The sequence below is a fragment of the Macrosteles quadrilineatus genome, unplaced genomic scaffold (genome assembly GCF_028750875.1).
Source record: "Macrosteles quadrilineatus isolate MER2022 unplaced genomic scaffold, UCM_ALF_1.0 Scaffold_5__1_contigs__length_97177068, whole genome shotgun sequence".
Lineage (NCBI taxonomy): Eukaryota > Metazoa > Arthropoda > Insecta > Hemiptera > Cicadellidae > Macrosteles > Macrosteles quadrilineatus.
The window spans coordinates 25,618,955-25,641,939 of NW_026542598.1; the positions used below are offsets into that span (position 1 = coordinate 25,618,955).

Below are 22,985 nucleotides of genomic sequence, written 5' to 3' on the forward strand. Positions count from 1 at the left end.
AATTAATTTATTGATGTTCAATCTTTTGCAACATAGCCCATAGTGTAACTTGTTTATCAAATCCAGTATTTTAAATCCACAACATTATATTATTTCAGGTTTAAATTGTGCAATAATTGTATATATAAATAAACTGTGTTGTCAATTTCCATGTTTATATTTGAGTTTGTTGTAAAACCCGAATCAAATACGATTTTTTTTATGTTTTCTAGATATGCACTTCTATTTTATTTATACTCATGTACTGAATGGAGACTAAAATAATAGTTTAATGATTATCAGTAGATATTATCTTATTAAAAGCTATATTCTAAGTTAAGACTTAGAAATATATATATATAGAATAATAAGGAATTGAAAAAAATCCATGAAGAGTAGGAAATTTGAAACGCAAGAGTAAACTATCTGTATGAAAGCGTAGTACTGGGAGTATAAAAGAGTACAACCAAGAATGGAATATAAGGCAGAAACGAGGGCTATTGTTTAATATTTCCATCTTGGAAAAGAACATTACGTTTTATGCTCGGCTAAAATTATTCTGCACGGTTTTAATTCGCCGCATATGCATATGAAATAACGTTGAAGTGTACATTTATATTAGCATCATATAGTTTCTGAAAATATGATGCTAATATAAATGTAAACTTAAACGTTATTTCATATGCATATGCGGCGAATTAAAACCGCGCAGAATAATTTTAGCCGAGCATAAAACGTAATGTTCTTTTCCAAGATGGAAATATTAAACAATAGCCCTCGTTTCTGCCTTATATTCCATTCTTAGTTGGACTCTTTTATACTCCTAGTATTACGATTTCATACAAATAGTTTACTCCAGTGTTTCAAATTCCCTATTCTACAGAGGTTTTTTTTTTCAATTTCGTATTATTTCAATTGTTTGTTAATTCAACAACAGTTATTGGGAATAAATTGAAATTTTTGCAACAAATATAAAGTATATATAGCTGATTAAGCATATTTATGAATGGTGAGTAAGTATTGTCACGGGAATGAGTTCATATAATAACCATATTGTTGGTACCACTTGATGATTATCTAGAGAGAGAAAAACATGCCCATAGAAAATAATATATCAGTTTCCAACATAGTATCAGTAACATAGTCCAGCTTTTACTACTAGAATTTAAACTTTCCACAAAAAGTAATTTAATAGGGTCAACTTAATTTAAGGTTATCTTAAACTAAAACAGTAGATGTGATTAACAGTACTTCGTGTTTAAGTGTTTTATTTTCAAGTAGGGTGCGTTTAAGTGTGTTGTGTTTAAGTAGGTTATGTTTATGTACGTTGTGTACAGTTGTGTTCAGCTAACACTAAGTGTCTTAGTAAGAATACTAAAAATAATATCGCTTATTAAATAAAAAAATATACCAAACTTAAAGCAAAATTATTCGTTATTTGAAAAATACACGCATCATGTATTTTTTATTAACGTCTGTCAACCATGCAACTGTTAGTAGCTGAGACTGTTGAAGGGTTCGATAACGTACTGATATGATAGGGAAGCAAGGGAAGGAACTACGGGGGCTGACATCCTGCAAATGTATATATAGATAAAGCACCAATGTAAACCCACATTTCTGGCGCCACCTCACTTGACTTGACACATCGAGGGATACGTGTACCCTTGACAACTTCATCCTCCGTTGTAGACAAAATGTGTATCCCCTAACAATGTAATTTAATATACAGTTAGGTTTTCACATGTTTGTAAAGGATTATGACCTGTAAAATAATACACTTATAATACTAAAATTCTTTGAAAGATTAACTGAAGAATTGTTTAAGGTAGGCGAAATCTTGACGCAACCATTAAGACTCTATTTCGACGCACTAATTTACCATCAATGCCTTTAGAATAAATATTCCCAGGTTTAGAGTCACTTACTCAACATGTATTCAAATAAAGATTATCAGCTTGAGTAATTATGTTGAAAATTAGCCATACAATTATTTATGCTAAACTCCACCCACAAAACTGAGCTGTAGAATCTTATGACCTGCTCAGCCATAAGCTATATACAACATTTTAATACCACTCACTAACTGATCATTATTACTAAAAAAATACAAGCCATAAAAACTCAGGAATGAGCATGGAGGTTCCAATCAACCTCTAGGTGTGCAACAAAAAGCGTGTTCAAGAAACTCCTTCAGGGCTCTGCCCCAGTGGCTTTTAAAGTTTTCATAACATCCTTACGGAGAAAAGATTTCTCTACATTTGAACACATGAACACTTTTGAATTTGCACTATTAATTAAGGGAACTTCTAATTATATTTTATTACATAAAATGAAAATATTTACATAATCTTTTGTGCCTTGAAAAGGTGTTTTACTGCATACCAGATTTAGTAAAATGAATTAAAAATCGAGATGTGTGTGCCCTACTCAGGCTGAACATTTATTTATTTTTAATTTAAATGTTTGTGAGCGAAGACCCGACGGGTTTTCTAGTAGCAAACAACCACATAGGATGTGTAAAACGTTAATAAATCCAAGCACGAAACCTAATGGTATCCAAATGTTTTTACAAATCACAATATGGAATTTCATCGTAATTCTCCATGATACCGTGTGACCTACTTTGTCACTATTGATGCTTAATACATAACGATTCCAACTATGATCAATTATATACAAAAATAATAAAAAAGAATTGCATAACGTCATATGTTAAAAAAATTATAAAAACTTACTTTTACGGGGATATTTCCTAGTATTAGACATACGAAACAAACTCTACTGTCTTTACAATCAAGTCAAACATCTTCAGTCATCCCACCATCTTAGTATATACTATAGAAAACTGAAATACCAATACCGTCGCATGATTCTTGATATTAAGTCTCAAACAAATCTTCATAAGATAGAAACATCAGACAATAAATCTAAAGCAATTTGGGATATCATAAAATCAAAAAAGAAACCAAACAAAGACTTCAAAAGTGAACTTGTTCTTGAAGGCAAAGATGGCAAGCTAATTACCTGCCCTGATGATATTTGTGACAAATTTAGCAATTATTTCTCCAATGTAGGGAACTTGGCTAAATCCACTGCTGGCCAGAGTTGTCTCACAGGATGTTCAGACCGGGGATTTGCAAATTCAATGTTCCTCTATCCAACAACTGAGGAGGAAATAAATAAGGTCATATCAAACCTAAAAAATAAAAAAAGTGCAGGAGCAGATGAAATATCTCCGATGCTTCTTAAGAGCATTTCAAAGCAGTTGTTGACACCTCTGTGCCACCTTATAAATTTTTCCTTTGCATCTGGATCATTTCCCCGAGGTCTAAAGGAGACCGTTGTTAGACCAATTTTCAAAAAAGGAAACCCCCGAGTATGCAGCAGCTACAGACCAATATCTATTGTTTCTTCATTCTCAAAGGTGTTTGAGAAGGTGATGGTCGCTAGGTTATGGAAATTCCTAGAGAGTAATAATATAATTACTAAGAAACAACACGGGTTCTTGAAGGGCAAGTCTACGCTATCAGCTATGTATGACTTCATAACTGGAGTAGTAAATGAGCTTGATTCCAGAAACTGCTCAGCTGGGCTTTTCTTCGACCTCAGTAAGGCATTCGATACTGTTGATCACAGGTTGCTGCTACGGAGAATGAGTGAGGTGGGAATACGTGGCCTGGCCTTAAACTGGATCTCGAGTTACCTTGAAGGCAGAAAACAGTTTGTGGAGATTCGTTCTGCGGATGAGACCGGGCTTTTGCGTCCATATTCCTCTGTCAAGTCCTCTATAGTGAGGGGAGTGCCTCAGGGTTCCGTACTCGGGCCTGTCCTATTCCTCCTTTTTATAAATTCCCTCCCTTCATCCACTCCAGCTGCAAAACCTACACTTTTTGCCGACGACACCTCCCTTTCAGTTTCTGGCTGCGATATCGATCGGTTAGAGTTGAGTGCCTTTTCTGAGGCGAACAATTTAGTCCAATGGTTTGATGACAACTTGTTAACCATAAACCCTGAAAAAACCCAACTCATACACTTTTCCATAACTAACAAACACCACAAGAGTTTTAGCCTTTTCGTAGATGAAACAGTGGTTCACCCAACTGACAGAGTTAAGTTCTTGGGATTGACCCTAGACAAAGGTCTCAGTTTCAAGAGCCATATAGAAAGCATTTCAGGAAAGATAAGCTCAGGAATATTTGTGTTGCGCAGCCTGAAACACACAACAAACTACAAAGTCTTGATTTCTGCATATTATGGCCTCATCTACCCCCACTTAGCGTATGCTGTACCAATTTGGGGTCATGAGAGTAGAAACACCAAGTTTCTATTCAAACTCCAAAAATGGGCAGTGCGAACTATTTTTTCACTGCCCAAGCGCCAATCTTGCAGATATTACTTCAAGAAATATAACATTTTAACTTTCCCCAGTTTATATATCCTGCAAACATTAACTTTTGTCAAACAACATTTTCCTTTATTTTTAGTCTCAGATAAATCTTCAGCCTGTCCCTACCCCTTGCGAAATACACATGATTTACCTATTCCGAAATATAAAACCTCCTTTTTCAGAAAGCATACACTCTACAACGGTATTAAACTATACAATAACCTATCCAAGTCCCTGAAGTTGGAATCAAACCATTCAAAGTTTAGGAAACGTTTAAAAAATGATCTAATTAGCTTCTCATGTTACAGTGTCAAGGAGTTTTTTTCAAACTGTAATAAAGAATGATAAGATCAATTAGTTTTTGTAAATAGATGGTAAGCATATTTGCAAATATTATTTGTAAGCCTTGAGTTGTATTTTTTTTTTCTGACTTAGCTAATGCAAGAAATTTTTTGTTAATTTTAGCTGAATAAACGAATTTGAATTTGAATATTATTTCTACTACTATTATTACACAGATTATACTAGTTAAAATTTCATTGCTTTGCAGTACAGACTAATAATTAAACTAATATTTATTCAAGTATGTTACTTATTTTTGTAAAAATAAAACTCAAACTCGAGTAAGACATAACAGTGGAGGTGGGATCTAACAATTCAATTAGGCCTTGATTACAATCAGCGAGAGCAACCAAAGTAGAATAATTGTGATTCCCTTAGTGATTACTTAGTGTAAATTTAGCCTATTCTTCGCTTGTATCAATAATTTCATTTGCTTTATTGCAAATTATATAAGTAATGAGGATTAATTGATAAAAATTGCTAGAATTGAAAGCTTTAGGAAAAACTGATAAGTAATAAGTTAGTAGCTTTAATGGTAAAAAAGTGATAGCTTATTGTTTCATTTCGTTATAACCTTTATTTTAAAGATTTGTTTATTGAATTGTAGTTGAAAAACATCTAAAATGTAATACCAATATAATAGTGCATATAAAATAATACTTACTACATGAAACATTACTATAAAATTATCATGAGTAGTGGGGTTGTCGCTTGGAAAAAGTACTAAATGTATTTAGAATTAACAAGCTTTTGAATCAAGATGATGGATAGGCTTCCACTGCCAAAGCAGATTGTCAAATCTAGGTCTTCGGTCAATCTAGTCTATATTTTTTATCGACTCGGTCATCAGATTTGACAAGCCTTTGACTGATAGTTTGGCAGTGTTCTTCCATTTATTATGCAAAAAATCTGATCTGATAGTTGAAGAACAAAACATTTATCTAGATCAATGACTAAAATAGTGGTGTTAACTCATGAAGTTACAGTACTTGATATTTAAGACTATTTATTGATCGTGCATTAATTACGCCAAATAGTTCCTGAAATGCGCCAAGCCCTCAAAGAGGGTCCCTAAATATTATTCTTAGTTTCACCAAGCCAAAGCCAGATAGGAGTGAGTTGCCGGCAGAAATAATGTCCTTGTTTACGTGTCATCCTAACCTTCCTATGTTAACCTAACCTAAACTAACCTAACCTAACCTACTCAATCATACAGTCAAAGAGGGCCGCTACTTGGTTTGGTTAAGTAACGTATCGGGTGGCTCCCTGGAGTAGTTGACGCAATTCAAGGATACCCAGCTACCCGACTTAGTTGGCACAATTAATGTTCGCCCTATGTAGGTCTCCTATAAGGATTGTCCATAAGAACAAATCCTTAATTATGTAATTTTTCGATTTAGTAAAGATTATGGTGATATAATTTAAATGTAAACATAACAATTAAACAAATCTACATATTTTGGATTCAATACTTAATTGAGGTCAGTTACACTGATTTTATAAAATGAAATAACAGTGTTTTTGCTCCTTCTGAGACTTTAAAAATGGACTGTATTTCTAATTTACAATGTAATATGGTAGAATAGTAGTTTACGCAACGAGCCCGTAAAGATAGTATTGACGACGCTAGTAGAAATTAATTCAAGGTACGGGTCTTGGCGAGTGCCTTAAAAACTTCTACGAGTATCGTTAAGAATATTTACGCGAGTTGCGTACACTAATTTACCTACGACAGTCTTTTTTTTATTACTATCAATCACTTCTCATAACTTCTAAGAGAGGCCATATTTTCGTTTATAACCTCTCATTGTCACTGACAGTGATGCAACGGCGCATGGTACCAACCACTAATTGCACCGATCATTAACAAAGTAAATTGGTAAACAGCTGATGAAGTTCGAAGCATTACAATTTTACTTATTTACTCTCAATCGATGAACCTTATTATTTACCGATTAAAATTTGAATTGGTAAACAGCTGATTAGTTGAAGTTGGAAACATGTAAGTTTTACTTATTTTCTGTCACCCTTTGAACCTCGTTGGTATGTTACTCGTGTTGGTAAGTAAAATAATGCTAATGAGTGAATATTTTCAATTCTCAGAACTGAACTGAAACGGCTAGCTTTAAAACGTGGGTTTAATTAAACTACGTTCCTATAAGTAAATTCCATAAAAACATCCTTACGTTAGATAAGTTTGTAAATATTGAAATGAATACACAAATATGCAAGTTGAAATATTCAAACGACCAGTGCTCGGCAGCCGGTTGAAATGCTCAATGGTAGTCGGTCGACTGTGTTATTGTGCCCCAACCACTACTACTGGATCGATCCCACCTGTATAATAACACCGCAACACAGCTTACCTTCTGGCTTAGTCACGAAGTCTAATGGAAATTCGCGCGATTATTTACAACTGCATTTGCGATATTGCTCTACCGCTCACTTTGGTGTGGTTTGAAATAACATTTTTGATAGAGTTTGCATAAGCTTTGAGGAATTAGTTTCAGTTTTCCAATCCCACGAGGTTATATTTTAGTAAGTAAATTGTTAATATGGTTTGGTAGAAGGTAGTTTTATTTAAAATACCTTCATGAATTATAGGTTTTAATTACATCACTTTATTTGGCGTTTGTTGTTCTTTCTAAACAAACAGTTGATAATTTTACACAGCTATGGTAAGTTTGGTTGTTTAATAATATAAAATGTAAGGGTTTTAGCTAATCGTATACATTTTTTCAAGTATTTATTTACAAAATCAAACGACCTCTAGCAGGGCAAATTAACTGTATCTGTTGATATATTTTTTGTAAAAAATATTATGTTGTTCTATTGTTTTATATTTTATACCTCCACTCTACCCTTCGAGGTTTTTAGGTTTGCATCAAGCTGCCCAACAGGATCTTTTCGTCATCCGATTTGAACCAGTTACTTGAGATCATCATTAGTTATAACCAAAAAAAACCACAGTTGGATTATGTATGTGATCCAATGACTAATGTCCATAATCAATCCAGAGCAGAAACAAGGCGTAAACCTTTAATTTTGAGTAAAATGTGTTATCCACTACCCTATAATTTAATTACTTCTTTGTTGACTTAAGCCTCTACATCCGTCCATACAGCGTCTTTAATCCCTTTGACAAGTAAATAAAAGGTTATTTCATCGTAGCTTTGTCAGAAGAGATTAACTTATGAAAATGATAGAATCCATATCTAAGTAGCGGGAACGAGCTGGTCTAGTGATAGCTCGGGAATTTGGCCCTTGAGGGCCGGGGTTCAAATCCCGCCAAATCACACATGGATTTTATCTAAGTTAATGCCGCAACCAACCCCTCGCTTGACGTAATGTGAAAAATGATCTTAGGCTAGAGCCTAGTGTCCTAGCACATAAACAAAATATCGGTCTAGACGATTTTAACATTGGGCGTGGAGTCTGTCCTATCGGAAAAGAATAATATGTAGAGAGATAGACAGAATATAATTAAAATCTGCAAGCAACTACCTATTTGAAATTATATATCAGTAGATGTGATGATTTACTTTTGACTTTACTTGAAGCCTTCATAAGTTACGAAAATGTTTTTAGGATGTCAATGATAATAGCCTAAAAAGAAATCCCACATTGTTTGCATTTTCTTCATTTACATTTTTTTGTCTTAAATATCTTTAATCAATGTATTTTATCCATCATCGTGATTGTTGTAATACGCAAAAAGAGTTTTTCCAATCCTTATTTCCTTATTTCTCATTTTCTCCCCCACGTTCTCAATGTTACAAACAATGAATAATATAAAGTTACGACATTATAATGTACGATCGCTGTATCGTTGCAATGATCTGTAGTTAGTTTCCATCTCTAACATTCTATAACAACATTCTATAAACGAGTTATAGGATGTTCACTTAGAGCGTCTTTATATTTCCTTACATGCCTTTACAGCAAATAGTCTTGTTATTCGCATACAAATCCTGTATTGCACCATGCTATTAATACAATAAAAGAGGTACAAGATGTATTTTTAGACTAGATTAAAGAATAATAATGTAGAATTTAGTGCACTATGTGGCGTGCTAGATCAGCAGTTTTAGACAGGACTGTCTATAAAAACCCCCAATGAATAAGGAAAGCAAGGGCTACTTTCAAACAATCAAAAAGCTAGTCCACTTTTCTCTTTTCCCATGAGACTATTCAGTTATTCTGGTGCTATGAATTACAAAGTCAAGTAAGTCCAATAAGTTATAAATATAAAGCATTTAAAATTAGTGCCGACACACTTGATTGCAATGAAAGCTAAACTACATTATATTTAGACTCAGACCCATACTGATTGTGGTTTAACTGGAATATTAGTTTTTGCATGCCAATTTATTTGTTTACGTCGCAAGGAAATACAAAACCAGTCAACCACCAGATCATGTCTTGAGTTTACAGCCTTTGTGCGGCAACAACTCGTACCGGAGGACTTTGCTCTGCAATTTTCACGTAATTGAATTTCTAGACTGTAGCTTCCTGCCTGCATTGTTGGTAAGAATTGTTTCCAGAAATAACCGTGATTCCTGTTTTCCTGTTTGAAATGGGATATACGTATCTTTGTCAACGTTGTACTAGTGCGTAGGTTTTAATTAAGAACGTAATTTAACAATAGTTATTGAATAATAATAATAATTATTATTAGTATTCAATAATTTAGTATTTATTAGTATTAAGTCATGTTTTAAAATTTAGACCAGTCGTGCTTAGTTTTAGGTTTGTGGCAACTCAAAACCTTTAACTGATGCGGAAAAGCCAATATTTAAACTTGTTCATGATAGGCTTTATTTGTAATGCTTAAGTTTAAGTTTTGGCCAACTGTAATGTTATTTTTTCCAAATCTCTATATAGGTCTATAGCTCCTTTAATCTACTTAAACACGTTTCGTCTGCAGTTCCCATTAAATTTACGATCAGATAACAAATGAAAACCCACTCCAAAGTATTGGAACTGCAATTTTTACTTTGTTATTTATTTATCATTGTCATGTTCTTTGGGGATGTTGTTCATACTATGAAATTTAACCAAAATAAGTTTCTTTACCACACAGACGTGAACCAGAGAAACTCATTAACTGGCAAGGAAGATGTAATGGCGGTGTTGTAAAGTTAACTAAGTTACAGCACACTTGAATGGTTAGACTTAGCTGTTTCAGACAGTTTTAATTTTAAAGCTATTGTAGCTTCCACTGAAGAGTTTGAGTTACTCTTCCTTCAGTGACAGATAATCAAATGAAACCCTGATGGTGTTCTACAATAGAATTCATTATTTATTCAAACACTCCTTTCAACCTCCACTTAGACTCGGGTATCTACAATAGTAATTGAATCTTTTGTAGTCAACCAACAGGTGTGAAGATAAAAACCCATAATTATTGATACATTTTAAATGTTTAAAAGCAGTTTTTCAGATGAACAATGGGTTTTGCACCATATATTATATATTATATTATATATATTATATATTAAACTTATTTCGGTATTTATTGAAAATATCAACTAGGAATCACAGCTTAGGAAATGAAAGTGTCAAATTAAAACTCTACCAATAAGATGTATAATTTAAAGTATATTTGTTATGATAAGGCATAATTAAATCCTAAAAGATTTGGGTTTCACAATTATAAAAATACAAGGCTAGGTTGATATTTTCAGAGTTGTTTAATTAATTGGAAATGTCGCTGAGTTTTCTTAACCAAAATTCCGAAACATATAAATAAAACAGATGCCAGTGATGGCTAGAATCTTTTTCTAACTAAAAGAAAAACTTCAAGGCTCAATTAAGAAGGACTTCAATAAAAGTTATGTGTCGACAGCAACTCAGTATTTTAAGGCGTATTTTTACCTTATGTATACTACCGAACTATGTCAATAAAAAACCTTACAATAAGCCATTAGGGAATTTAAACCTATGTTCAATCTAGACCTAAAATATTTCGAATCCTTTTTTAGCCCGAAAAGAACAAAAATACATCGTGTTGTCACTTTGTAAAATGGCTTACGGAAAGTGGACGAAGCAAACATTGAGATAAGCGTTCAACGTAAGAGCTGATCGATATAACTCTCAGTAGCACATCCGCCTTTAATGGCGACGAAGTAGGGAGCCAGATTTTGATAAAGAATTAGTTTCAAAATAATCTTCTTAGCGTTTTAAAGTGTCTTTTAAATGTTTTGCAGATAAAAATTAATTCTTAGCCTCATGCAGGTATTAAATGTGTGGACATCTAAAATAAAATATGGTCCTAAATTATATGTTTATAACACCTAGAACCTCTCCAAGGTATGGTTTGCATTTACTCAGCGTGTATTCATATACAAGACGACGTGTGTACCTGGAAGACCAATTACTGGAAAGATCAAACATTATGGAACATTGGTTGGAAAATTGGCTGTTCAATAGGGGAAATGGAGGGTAGTATTTGACTATCGAACTATATTCAAATGGGCCAAGATATCGTGAGAACAAAATTATATTTTAAAATGTTATGTTAAAACAGAGGTAAGCTGAGGAATGGAGAATTAAAGTTTGACACTTTTACAATCTTTTTCCCAGATGTTTCCGGCAATACATAGAAGGGAACTGCAGTAGTTAATTTTGTCTTAAAAATACAAAGGTGTTAAATCTATTACAATAATCGATTAACATATTAGATATGTATTTACCATTATACAGATAGTATTAGTATAAATAACCAATGAAGTGACACAAGATGGTTTTAATTTACAATCTACTTTTATAGAAGAGGAATTATTATCCATGCGTCACTAACCGTTTTAGGAAGAGGAATAATAAGAATAAAGTATCAGCTTAATACGCCAATATCAAGATAGACTGCCACTCAGCGATGCGAAGAAACGCAACAATATGCACTATGCAGATGTGAAATTCATCGCGAATATGATTAAACGGATTTATTGCAAAATAATAAAATATGAAATCCTACTGCATTCATCGAATGCTTGAAAATATAATATAGATTTATACTAAATAGGTTATAGATATATCTATGTATTTGTTACTGTATAGTATTTTCATTTGATGTTTGCGACCTAATTTCAGAGTATTTAATGTAAAAAGGTATATTTTTTGGTGATTCTATTTCTGAACATAATTAATTAATAGATTGATTGATTGATAAACGACTAACTGTCACTTACTTATAATTGAACTTATAATTTGTAATTCAACAGCCTAAGGAAATTTTTACACGAAAGTAATCGTACCAACTCAAATATTTTTATTGTAAAAAACCATGCAAACAAAATATTACTAAAACACTCAATCATATTTAACTTGAAACTATTTCGTCACAAAAATAAATGTTTTAAATCCTAGTACACTCTATACGCTGGTATGCATCACATTAATAGCGCATCTGATAAATTATTCAACTCAGATCAGAAAGAAACGGATAAATGTTTGAGGACAATTTGAATTGTTAATTTAATGGAGTATTCAGAGGACAGAGTTATCCACCGGTCTTTTCAACCTTGCATTTCCCAACGTATTGGTGATTCAATTTACTTGGCCGTGACATTTTATTTGTCTAAATATATCGAGAACTGGATTTGATAGCACTGAATATTCATAGTAGATTAAATACTAAGCACATAGAAATGGTTATTATTTAAACTCGTGTATACAAATCATAATTTAGAGTAAAGTACGTTGAAATAATGTATGCAGGGCTTGATCTGTCCTTGTTGGTTCATTTACATACAAATAAGTATACGACACAATTTATCAAAGTAATTGTATTTTTGCAAATCTGTAGTTGTATTTTATCCAAATAACACAAACGCCTGGAAATTTGTAAAAAGTTTTGATAATTGCACTGCTATTTAAGATAAAACTGTTATTATTTTTTTTCTAGTTCACATAAATGTATAGAATTTACATGTTCCAGTAGATCAGCTAGACAAGCTATTATTATTTAAGCTTTTGTGTCCAGGAAGACATTTTATGATATTTATGATGCAATGTAATTACTCTTCGTCCATGTTCTTAGATAGTTGACTCAATTTTACGTGCTGCAATTACTCTTACATGGTTCAGTACAAAATAATTGAATTTAGAATATAACTCCAGTTTTCTTGCTAAATCTTGATTTCATTACGTTTTCGGGTTTAAATTGCAAAAAAGATTCACCCTCTAAATTCATGTAAGTTTAGTTGTATAAATAGTTTTACTGCTATGACTACATCACAGTTTAAAGTTTCCTTATGAAAAGGCATTTTAAATTGTTACTAACATGTCAAATTGGAGGTTTCGTGAATTTCACAATGTTACTACTACAATAAACTTCATATTATAATACACATGTTTTAGAACTATCAATACTTCTGGTAAAAACGGAGCCGGCATGGACTACAAGGAAGAACCCTTTAACTGCTACTATATGACCAAATAATATACATTCATTGGCTACTGCAACACCTTTAATTGTGTGTTTTGAAAATAATAATTGGCTTGATAAGGAGTCAAATTACATGTTGTAATACTGGACAGTTTTAGTTACTCAACTTTCCAATATACGATTAAAAATTAAACACGTGTGCCTTTTAACATCCATGAGCCACTTACAAGTGGCCTAACATCGTTGACTTTTTCCAGCCACTTTTAAAAGCGGTCCTGTAATATAAATTTCGTTGGAATATTCGTGTAAAGTAAATGTTTACCCCAAAAGAGTTGTTACTACTTCCCAGGCGGCGAGTTTCATTAATTAAAGAGCCTCCTAATTAAATTTGACTCTTTTAAACTACAAAGCTAGAATGCTCACGTATAAATATGTCTGGCTAGACTTTTAATATTTGTATGGTTCCATCTGTCATCAGTGTTACATTTCCGATCCAGTCCACCTTCTAAATTCGTTAACTACCCAATATATTCCAATATATAAATAAAAATTGAGTTTTTGAACCGACAAATCCACACATTATTATTTATTCGATGCATTAGGTTTTTTGGTATAACTACTTCGGACCAACGTGCATCCTTATTCTTACAGGTATTTTAAAGTAACTATTGGATGGGTGCATGGAAAAAGAAAAAGTATATGCTCACTTTTTGTAATTTTATTATTTGCAGCCCCTTGTTATTTTTAAAAACCTATAAACATAAATATTCCATTCAATTGAAATAATTCTGCCAGTAAAATAGATATTCACTTGGTCTACATGTTTGCTGCGATGGGGGTATTTTTTTTAATTATAAATACACAATTAAAATCCGATTAATCTTTTACGTATTAAGTTTAAAAGAAATTATGTGCGGCGTTTCCACAAAAAAAATAGAGACATAGTTCTTACCATAAGGCAACTGTAGTAGCTAATTCCTATAAGGAAATTCTCTAAAACCTATAACTTTTATTTATGTCCGACATATGATCCTTGTTGGATCATTGGATGCAATGTTCGTCGTGCTAATGGGTCATTAGAACTAAATTACTGCCGGATGTACCCCATTATTTTGGCTTAATTTAACATTTTACCCACCAATTTTCTTGCAAAACTCCTAATTTATGCATCGTTACAGGCAGAGAGTAATCATATAAGAAATTCCCATATTTGTTTCGAAACCAAACTAACTTTTTTTATTATTTAGGCTTTTTTGCTATATTGGTTAGTTGGTTTTTAGCTAGGTATTTAATTTGTTAATTTTTTGGGATTTAGCTAGTATTTGATTTAGCACTGGGGACGTTTATTTGTCATGGTTTTACGACTAAAATGCCTAATTTTTAACATGGATTTGATACTAATTTGATTTATCACTGGAAGGTTTTAGTTGAAAACCGTAATAAAATAATAATCTACAGCTCGTTTATGATTTACACTCGTTAATAGTAGTTAATGCAACTATCACAAAAAGATAGTGTTAACGACACTAGTGGAAATTTAATGTACGAGCGTTGGCGAGTGCCTTAAAAACGTCTACGAGTGTCGTTAAGATTTACGCGAGTTGCGTACACTACTTTACCTACGACCGTTTTTAATTAGTATCATTAACTACTCATGCCTTCTAAGAGAAGTTATGTTTTCGTTTATAAACTAGCATTACCACTGACAGTGATGCAGCGACTCATTGTACCAACCATGGTGGTTTCCGATCCACTTAATTCTTAAATCCTAAATTCCATAGGTTCCAACCACTAATTGCACCTATCATTACAATTAAAAAGGTAAACAGAGGGTTAGTTAAGTTCGAATTATTACATTTTTACTTCTTTTCTAACATCCTTGAACCTTATTGGTCCGTTAATCGTGTTGTTAAGTCAAACAGTGCTGTTAAGTGAATCTATATATATATATATATTCATTGGCTACTGCAACACCTCAATAGTGTGTTTTGAAAATAATAATTGGCTTGATAAGGACAAACTGACAAATTCTTTACTTAACCTGCCCTGAGTTATACCAAAAGTACACTCTTTCACCAGGACAGGAATATCCAATATACAAAAAAATACATGTACAAAGTTATGGACTATGAAAATCAACTAACTGTTGACTGTTAAGTTGTGGACAATAACATTTAAAGAACTGAATTGAAACGGCTAGTTTAAAAAAAAAACGGTTGTAGGTGAAAATATATTCATCTCCAAGACCACTAAAACTAATATTGAGTTGGCATCTGAAAATATTATGGTTTTGAAAATCTAATCAATAATAATTATCATTGTATGGTGTCTGACAGAATATTTGCAATGTGTTTTCAATTCACATATTTTCTTAAGTACAAATAAATCGCGACGAGGAAGGATAAAAAGTAAATGGTCATCAGAGTTTATAAATGCAAAAACCGTCCCTTGGGATGTTTAAATTACACTACAGTTTTATTGGGGAAACTCAATCAACGAAATAGCCCCAACGCCCTGTGGAACTTTCAAACCAAATAAAACATCGGTGGTTGTAGTTTTGAATTTAGTAACCGTTTTGTTTCATATGAAATAAATCCTGTTTAGTTTTTACTTGTACTTCATTTTCCAATGTAGGACTGATCACAGATGTTATATTTTGAAACTGTTTTGAGTGTCTGAATGATCTTTTATGAGGTCGTGAATTATTTAACATCATATGTCGTATTGTACTCTTAATATAAAATAATGGAATACAAATATTAGATCATTTTCAGTTATATCGACTTAATCTTAGGTAAGGTTAGGTTAGTAAGTTAATTTTTTTATTGAAGAAAGATTTACAAAAAAGCTTACTAACCTAACCTAAACTCCTAATCTAAAGTATTTACAATCGACGTGTGGTTGGTAAAACAGAAAAGTGCCAAACATACGGTTGCAAAGAACCTATGAAGTAATAATTTTCTTTAGTTGTATATCGATTAATTGATTAATTTGGCAATACACTAAATTTATAAAAATATCCAAGGAGCATGGATTGTTTTTTAAACAATCAACATGACATTTAGTAAAAGTGATGGTCATTCAATCTATAATTTTTATCGTTAAACATGATGGGTTTTGATGGTCTAAACATAATTTAAACACATTTTTTGGAATTGTATGATATTTTTGTAAAATGAATACTGTAACGGAAAAGATTTTTCTCTCTCAAGGAACCAACTTTTTAAAATCTTACTACCTGCGCCAACATCCTTAAATAGGCCCGAATTCACCAGGTTTCGAAATTATCACTGTATTTTAAATTTATGAATAGCAGGATTTGAACCCCTACTTCCCCTTATAGAGGTTTTACATAATGACCTATAGATCAGACCTGTTGTACTTAACAAACCTTTACTATTAACATAAAAGTAAAAACTATTAGGAAGATATTCTTACTTTTACATTGTCATCCATTTTTTTATATATTTCTATTTAAAAAAATATTTCACATTATAAAACTCTTCGTGGTACTATTAGACAGGATTTTACCGTTTCTTTTTGATTCACGTCTTTTTTGACAAGCTTATTATATCCTGGTCCACATCTACCTTAGCCTTTATGAATATTCAAGGGGAGTTAGAATTGCAAATGATGTGAACAACAAGGTTTATCCTCTAAGAAGTAAGTTACTCTCTTGTTTACAGGATAATATTGTGTCCGGCTTGATAATCTGACATAAGATAATTATTCTGAGAATTTTAAGGAAATAAATACACTTAAGTTACTTTAGCAAAATGAAATCCTCGTTTTTGAAATCCAATAGGTAGATAGAATAATTTATAAAAAAAATGTTTCATTTTCGCATTTAAACATGGCTATTCTAAGTATTAAACATAGCTTTTCAAATATCAACTATCAATTAGCAATTATTTAAGATGGGGACACCACTATGTGAGTATTTTAACCCAAATATGAGTGAAGGATGAGTGTACGATGAGTGGCGCGATCTTGTAGTCTTGTTAGTGACTAAGGCCGACATGTTCCTTAGACACAGCTGTTAATTAATAGCACATACAGCTAATGGCAACTAAGGGACCTACAGTTTATAGTGGAATTCGAACCAAATTTTTTCCTTGTAATTTACGAATTGGTCTAATTATCAGGATAGTACTGCGGATAGTCGTAGTACTCACTAGTGCGGACGTTAATCCGCACCAGGGAGCATCGCATCCACAGTGCATCCCTATAAATATCCACAATTCGTTAAAATAAAAAGAGTCAATTCCTAATTTGAGTCAATCTGTACATTCTAACTTATTTTAATAATGTTGGCAACATGTAATTTAACAATATTTCCATAAAATGTCACAGAGATTTGTTCAAAGGACAAGATTTGAAATTTGCTAATCTGCTCTTATAATCTGTTTTGTATAATATTGTTAACATTTTATACTATTAAATTCCTGAGAAAAATTAACCTAGGCCTACTTTAATCATCAATATGTTCACAATGGTAAAGAATTTAGGACAATTTTAAGTTTCATAATCATAAAAAAGTAAAGTAAAGTAAATCATTGTTAAAAGGCTAGTTAAAACTATTGATTGTAGTAATTGAATCACTACGTATATGGAAATTTAATATTTTATATTATTGTTGAAAATAAAAATAAAATTTGTCTTGGTGCTTGTTATTTTCCGGTTTTACATTTTTCGTACAGATTGATGTGATACGTCAGGGTGACATTTTTATTTTACTCCATGTTTATCCTACACTTTGGTATCTAAGGAATAAAGAACATTTAGTTGTGTAAGTAGATCATTGGTTAGAAACTCTGACTAAAGATGCATATTTGTCGGGTTTGATCCCGACATTTCCAGAAAACAATTTTTGTATTGAGTATTTTTCAATTTGAATAATTTGAATTTTTTACAAAATCCCCATTCCAAAGACACATATATAAAATATTCTGAATAAAGTAAAGTAATGGTAATTATTTTCATTTCCATAAACAGTGAATGGCTGAAAGCAATGTATGACATGTTAAATAGATTTATCTGCACATCTGTCGTCAGTTCTACAAAATCATATTGCTGTGAATCTATTCAATTAGGACCAGGTTTATCCATGTTTATATGACGCTGCTGAAATGAGAAGGCAAAGTGAATTAAAACATCCATATTCAAAATAAACTAACAGAGTGAAAATTTTATCAAATGCATTTGTAATCCATTTCAATGAGAGTTTTTTTTTTGTTTTATCCTTTTGAATTAAGAATGTTTCTTCATAAAATGAGGCATTGTAAAAGGGTACTATTATATAAATAAACAAAATTAAGCAACAAGGCATAACATTCTTTTTTGTAATGTATAGGTTTAAGTAATGTTTAGTGACATTTTTTTAGTATGAGTTTAAAGAAACAAAAAGCAGAGTAAAACCCTTTTTGTCTTCTAACCATTTTTAGTCATTATTTTGTCATATAACTTAAAGATTTTATCTTGGTATTATCAAGTACCAATATCGTATTGAAACATTTAAGTGACAAAATGAAATATAACAAGGCAGTATTAAATACTAGTTTTTACATAACAAATTAAAACTGTTTCCAGTTTTACTTAACTGTTCTTAGATACATAATAAAACAGTCTTTTAGCAATAGTAACTCTATTAAGGAAATGTTACGGTCATTGATTACTAGTATTCGTAATACGGCAAAATTGTGGTAAATAAATAATAAATAAAATTGTCTTTATTGGTTAAAGCGTTAAGTCAATTTTACAAAACTGTTTTTCTCTTACAACTTTCGTCATCTAATATCTAACAAACAATTAAAAACCAAAATAAGTACTTTATATGTGCTGCGACCGAACGTTATACATTGCAAAGTGTATGTCATTCTTGTTTTTCATTTTACACAACAGAGGAGTGGGTGAAAATAAAATGTCACTAAATCTTTTAAGAAGAGCAATTTAAATTGTACATTCTGCGTGTTACATTCAGTAACAAACACAACATTTAGTACATGTGCTTAGTAAGGTAACATTTAGTTGCTCGTAATGTTAAAGCCCCTCAGATTCATCAAGTGTTTTTAGTTGGCTTTGCAACGTTCTGAGAAAGTATTTTATATATGTACTGTACCAAAATTTCAGATTTTTCAGGCTGCAGTTTAATTATCTTGCTCAATAAAAGAATGCAGACTCTAAACATTTTCTCCAGAATTTACTCAACTAGTTAGCGAGGCATATGTTAAAAGTAGATAGCCTATTTATACTTAAAGGAGACGCCGTGAATTTATGTTACATAGCAAATAGTTTTTGCGCTCTGCATAAAAAAAAACATCATACAATCCATACAGTTCGTGTAAAAAAGGATTTATTGACTAACACATAAATAAAAGTCCTTCCTCACACCCGTTTTATTTTTCTAAATAAAACATAGTCTACTAAAAAATATGTGATTTTTATAAATTTACTAAATGAATAATCTGATAGAGGGTTACTGTTATTTTATGGTTGTTTATTGTGATGGGATAGATCTTTTGGTAAGATTACTTGTAAAGAATTGCCCGAGAGTTGTTACAAATGGTCACGAATGATTACACAGGAAAAGATAATGGGAAATAAATTAAACTTTACCGATGATTGCCTTCCCTTGTGATTTGTGAAGCCAACAATCGTTTCAGGCAACGGATAAATTGGTTGGAATCCTCGATAAAGCAGTAATGCCTTCATCACTTATACTTTTTAGGGATTTAGACAATTTTAGAATTTAACATGTATATTTATTTATTCCACTAATTGTGTTGTAATTTGCGCTCCATTCTTTGTACGTTTGTAAATTTTATGTTCTAGTCTTTATCTAAATAAATTATATTTTAAATATTTGCTAAGGGGTTTCTTGCAGTTATACAACTGTTTACAACTTAGAAAAAAAATGTTTAAAGTTTTTTACTTTTTGGTTCATATTACTCACATATTTTGACATCTATTATGAACTACCATGCTTAACTAATTTTAATAGATCTGTGTCTTTGTGATTCGCCATCAGATGTGCTTTACATGCTACTCGTCTGCCCTACTTGCCATCACTAAGTTCTATCTCCTATACCTTAACGTTAGTTGCCCTCACAAACCCCTACCTACTGCTTCTTTCACTACTTGATATTCGGAATCCCTATTGGTTATCACCGAACCCTATTTTATCATGACCTTGATAGGCCACAGCTAACCTGTTTCTGCTATTACGAAACCCAACCCTACCAGCTACAACAAACGCCACCTGCTATCACTAGACACTACCTGCCATCACTAACCCCAATTTGCTATCATTAAATCCTACCTGCCATCATGAAACCCAACCTACCAGCTACAACAAACGCCACCTGCTATCACTAGGCACTACCTGCCATCACTAACCCCTATTTGCCATTACTAACTCTTATCTGCCATCACAAAACCCAACCCTACCAGCTACAACAAACGCCACCTGCTATCACTAGGCACTACCTGCCATCACTAACCCCTATTTGCCATTACTAACTCTTATCTGCCATCACGAAACCCAACCCTACCAGCTACAACAAACGCCACCTGCTATCACTAGGCACTACCTGCCATCACTAACCCCTATTTGCCATTACTAACTCTTATCTGCCATCACGAAACCCAACCCTACCAGCTACAACAAACGCCACCTGCTATCCCTGCCATCACTAACCCAAATCTTATATCACTAAATCCTACCTACCATCACGAAACCCTACCTGCCACACTATATCCTTTAAAGATGATCGTTATCGAAGTTAGTAATGTAAATTTTAATTCAATAAAAGTTGATAAAAATTTCACTTAATTTGAGGTATTGGTTTATTATTTTGAACATTACAAATTAATAACCCCAGATAAGATACATTTTATTTTAGACATACAACAAAATGTTAAATATCTCCATGTCGAAAATGTGCCTTTATATCATGCAACCTTTCAATCAATACTGTAAACATTAGTTTTGCCAAAATGACTCTAAAAGACTCGCAGGTACTTTTGGCAATTGTATATCGTTAAAATACATAAGAAACCTGTTTGCGAATAAATAGAGAGCATTTTAGAGTGAGTAGATGAATGTAAAATGTATCAGCCATGTATATGTAATGTATTCACAACGTTGTAGTCAACAGGTCGGGTTGAACAGTGTAGCGAGAGGGGTAGACCCCGGACGTTTGCAAGACCCCATCCCACCCCCACACTAGTTGCACTCACCCAGCCTAACACAAGCATACAATTCATTTCCTGTTGTATAAATAATATATAAGACTTGCTTAATCAGGATCGGACCTCGATTGGAGCTATTTGTGAAGTAATAGTAGTTTTTTGCTGAAATAAAACATATAATGTTTTTTTTAAGGTGATCTTTGTCAATATTATTGTTAAATTTTAAGCCGTTATATAGTAGGACTTAATTTTTGTAAAACGAAGAAATGCTTAAAACTTTTTTGCCAATACCTTAAAATCTGAAATGGGGAAAATCATCAATACCATTGACTTTTACCCTAAATATAATTTTTTAAATGTATCTTTTAACTTCGCCTAAATTGGTTTATCTACTCCCAAACCCTTTCTTTCCCTGTACAATACTCTAAAAGTTGGCATGGTGAACTTATACTGATAAAAGTACTAAATTAAAATACCTTTTGAAAGATAACGAACAGTTTCCGACACAGTGGTTCACTTGACAATATTTTCTATTCCCGCGCACTGTACAGACGTTTACGCGCCAAAGACAGCCCGGCGACTGGTGGGAGCGCGTGGCAGGCGTGCGCAAACGCAGCGCAATCAATATTTTACCTAGCGGCCAGGTAGCCTGTCTTATCTATCGCTAAATATAGAGACCTCCCTCGCACCTGGTTCTGTGAGACGTGTTAACCACTGACGCACCCCCTGAACCCACTGACAACCTATTTGTGGTAACTACGTCATTTGAGTGATCAATAGCCGATTTTGGAGTCTGTACAAGTGAAAATTTGTGGAGTTGGGAAATGAAAAGAGTGAAATGTGTATTCGTCAATAAAAGCACAAGCATAATTTTTAGGTTGAAAATATTTTTTATATTTGGAAATCTTTATTACTATTTTGATGTATATGGTTCTTAAGTCGTTTTACCTTCCATAATTTTATTTTGTTGATAATTATGATTGGCATATTGCATCAACTATTGCCAAGAGGTTTCCTTTTTCTCGGATAATTTTTTTAAACTAACTACTGTTACCAATTTGAAATTCATATATTCCGAATACCTACTAAAAAAATATCTAAGATAGAACAGCTCTCAAACAATTGGTATCCATAACTAACATAGAAAAACGAAAAGTAAGACAAGTATAACATCAAACATATAAATAAGCTTCAACTTCTAGAGGATTTGATGTTTGTTTTTTGTAATTTTTTTTTTTGGGGTTATGTTAGACAAACTACAGGCACATCTGAAAATGCTAAGAAAAACATACATTCGTTTGTACTTTAATGGTCTTTCACCGTTCAACAAAAAAGCTTACCCTGTACCTTTCTTTCAGTAGGCCTACTCAAAATTCGATGTTTACCCATTTTATGACATTACATATATTAATAGACAAATCTCTTTCGATAATCTTATGAATACACAATAATTGTTGAGAAATTTTTACTGGTCACTTTTTCAAGTAGTGTGACCAGTAACAAAGTTAATCATAGTATATAAATAATAAATTTGTTGTTGAGCCTAGCATCAGATGACAAATACTTTATTCGCCTGCTGTAACATCTGGGCAAACTTAGACTAATTATATATTAACAAAAATACACATAACACAAGGTAACACAATCTTATACTAAAGAGTTGGCGAGATGATCTACGTCCTGTTGAGAACCATT

At 32.4% G+C, this 22,985-nt stretch overlaps 1 protein-coding gene across 4 annotated transcripts in view; it reads right to left on the reverse strand.

Annotated features, from left to right (window-relative positions):
- LOC128994414 (SCY1-like protein 2) overlaps nt 1-21,867 on the reverse strand; it is a 94,052-nt gene extending 72,185 nt beyond the window's left edge. For all 4 annotated transcript variants that reach the window (XM_054418970.1, XM_054418972.1, XM_054418971.1 and 1 more), the window contains exon 1: nt 21,767-21,867. The gene's annotated coding sequence lies outside the window, so the exon portion shown is untranslated. The remainder of the gene's footprint in view (nt 1-21,766) is intronic.
- Between the last annotated feature and the right edge of the window lie 1,118 nt (nt 21,868-22,985).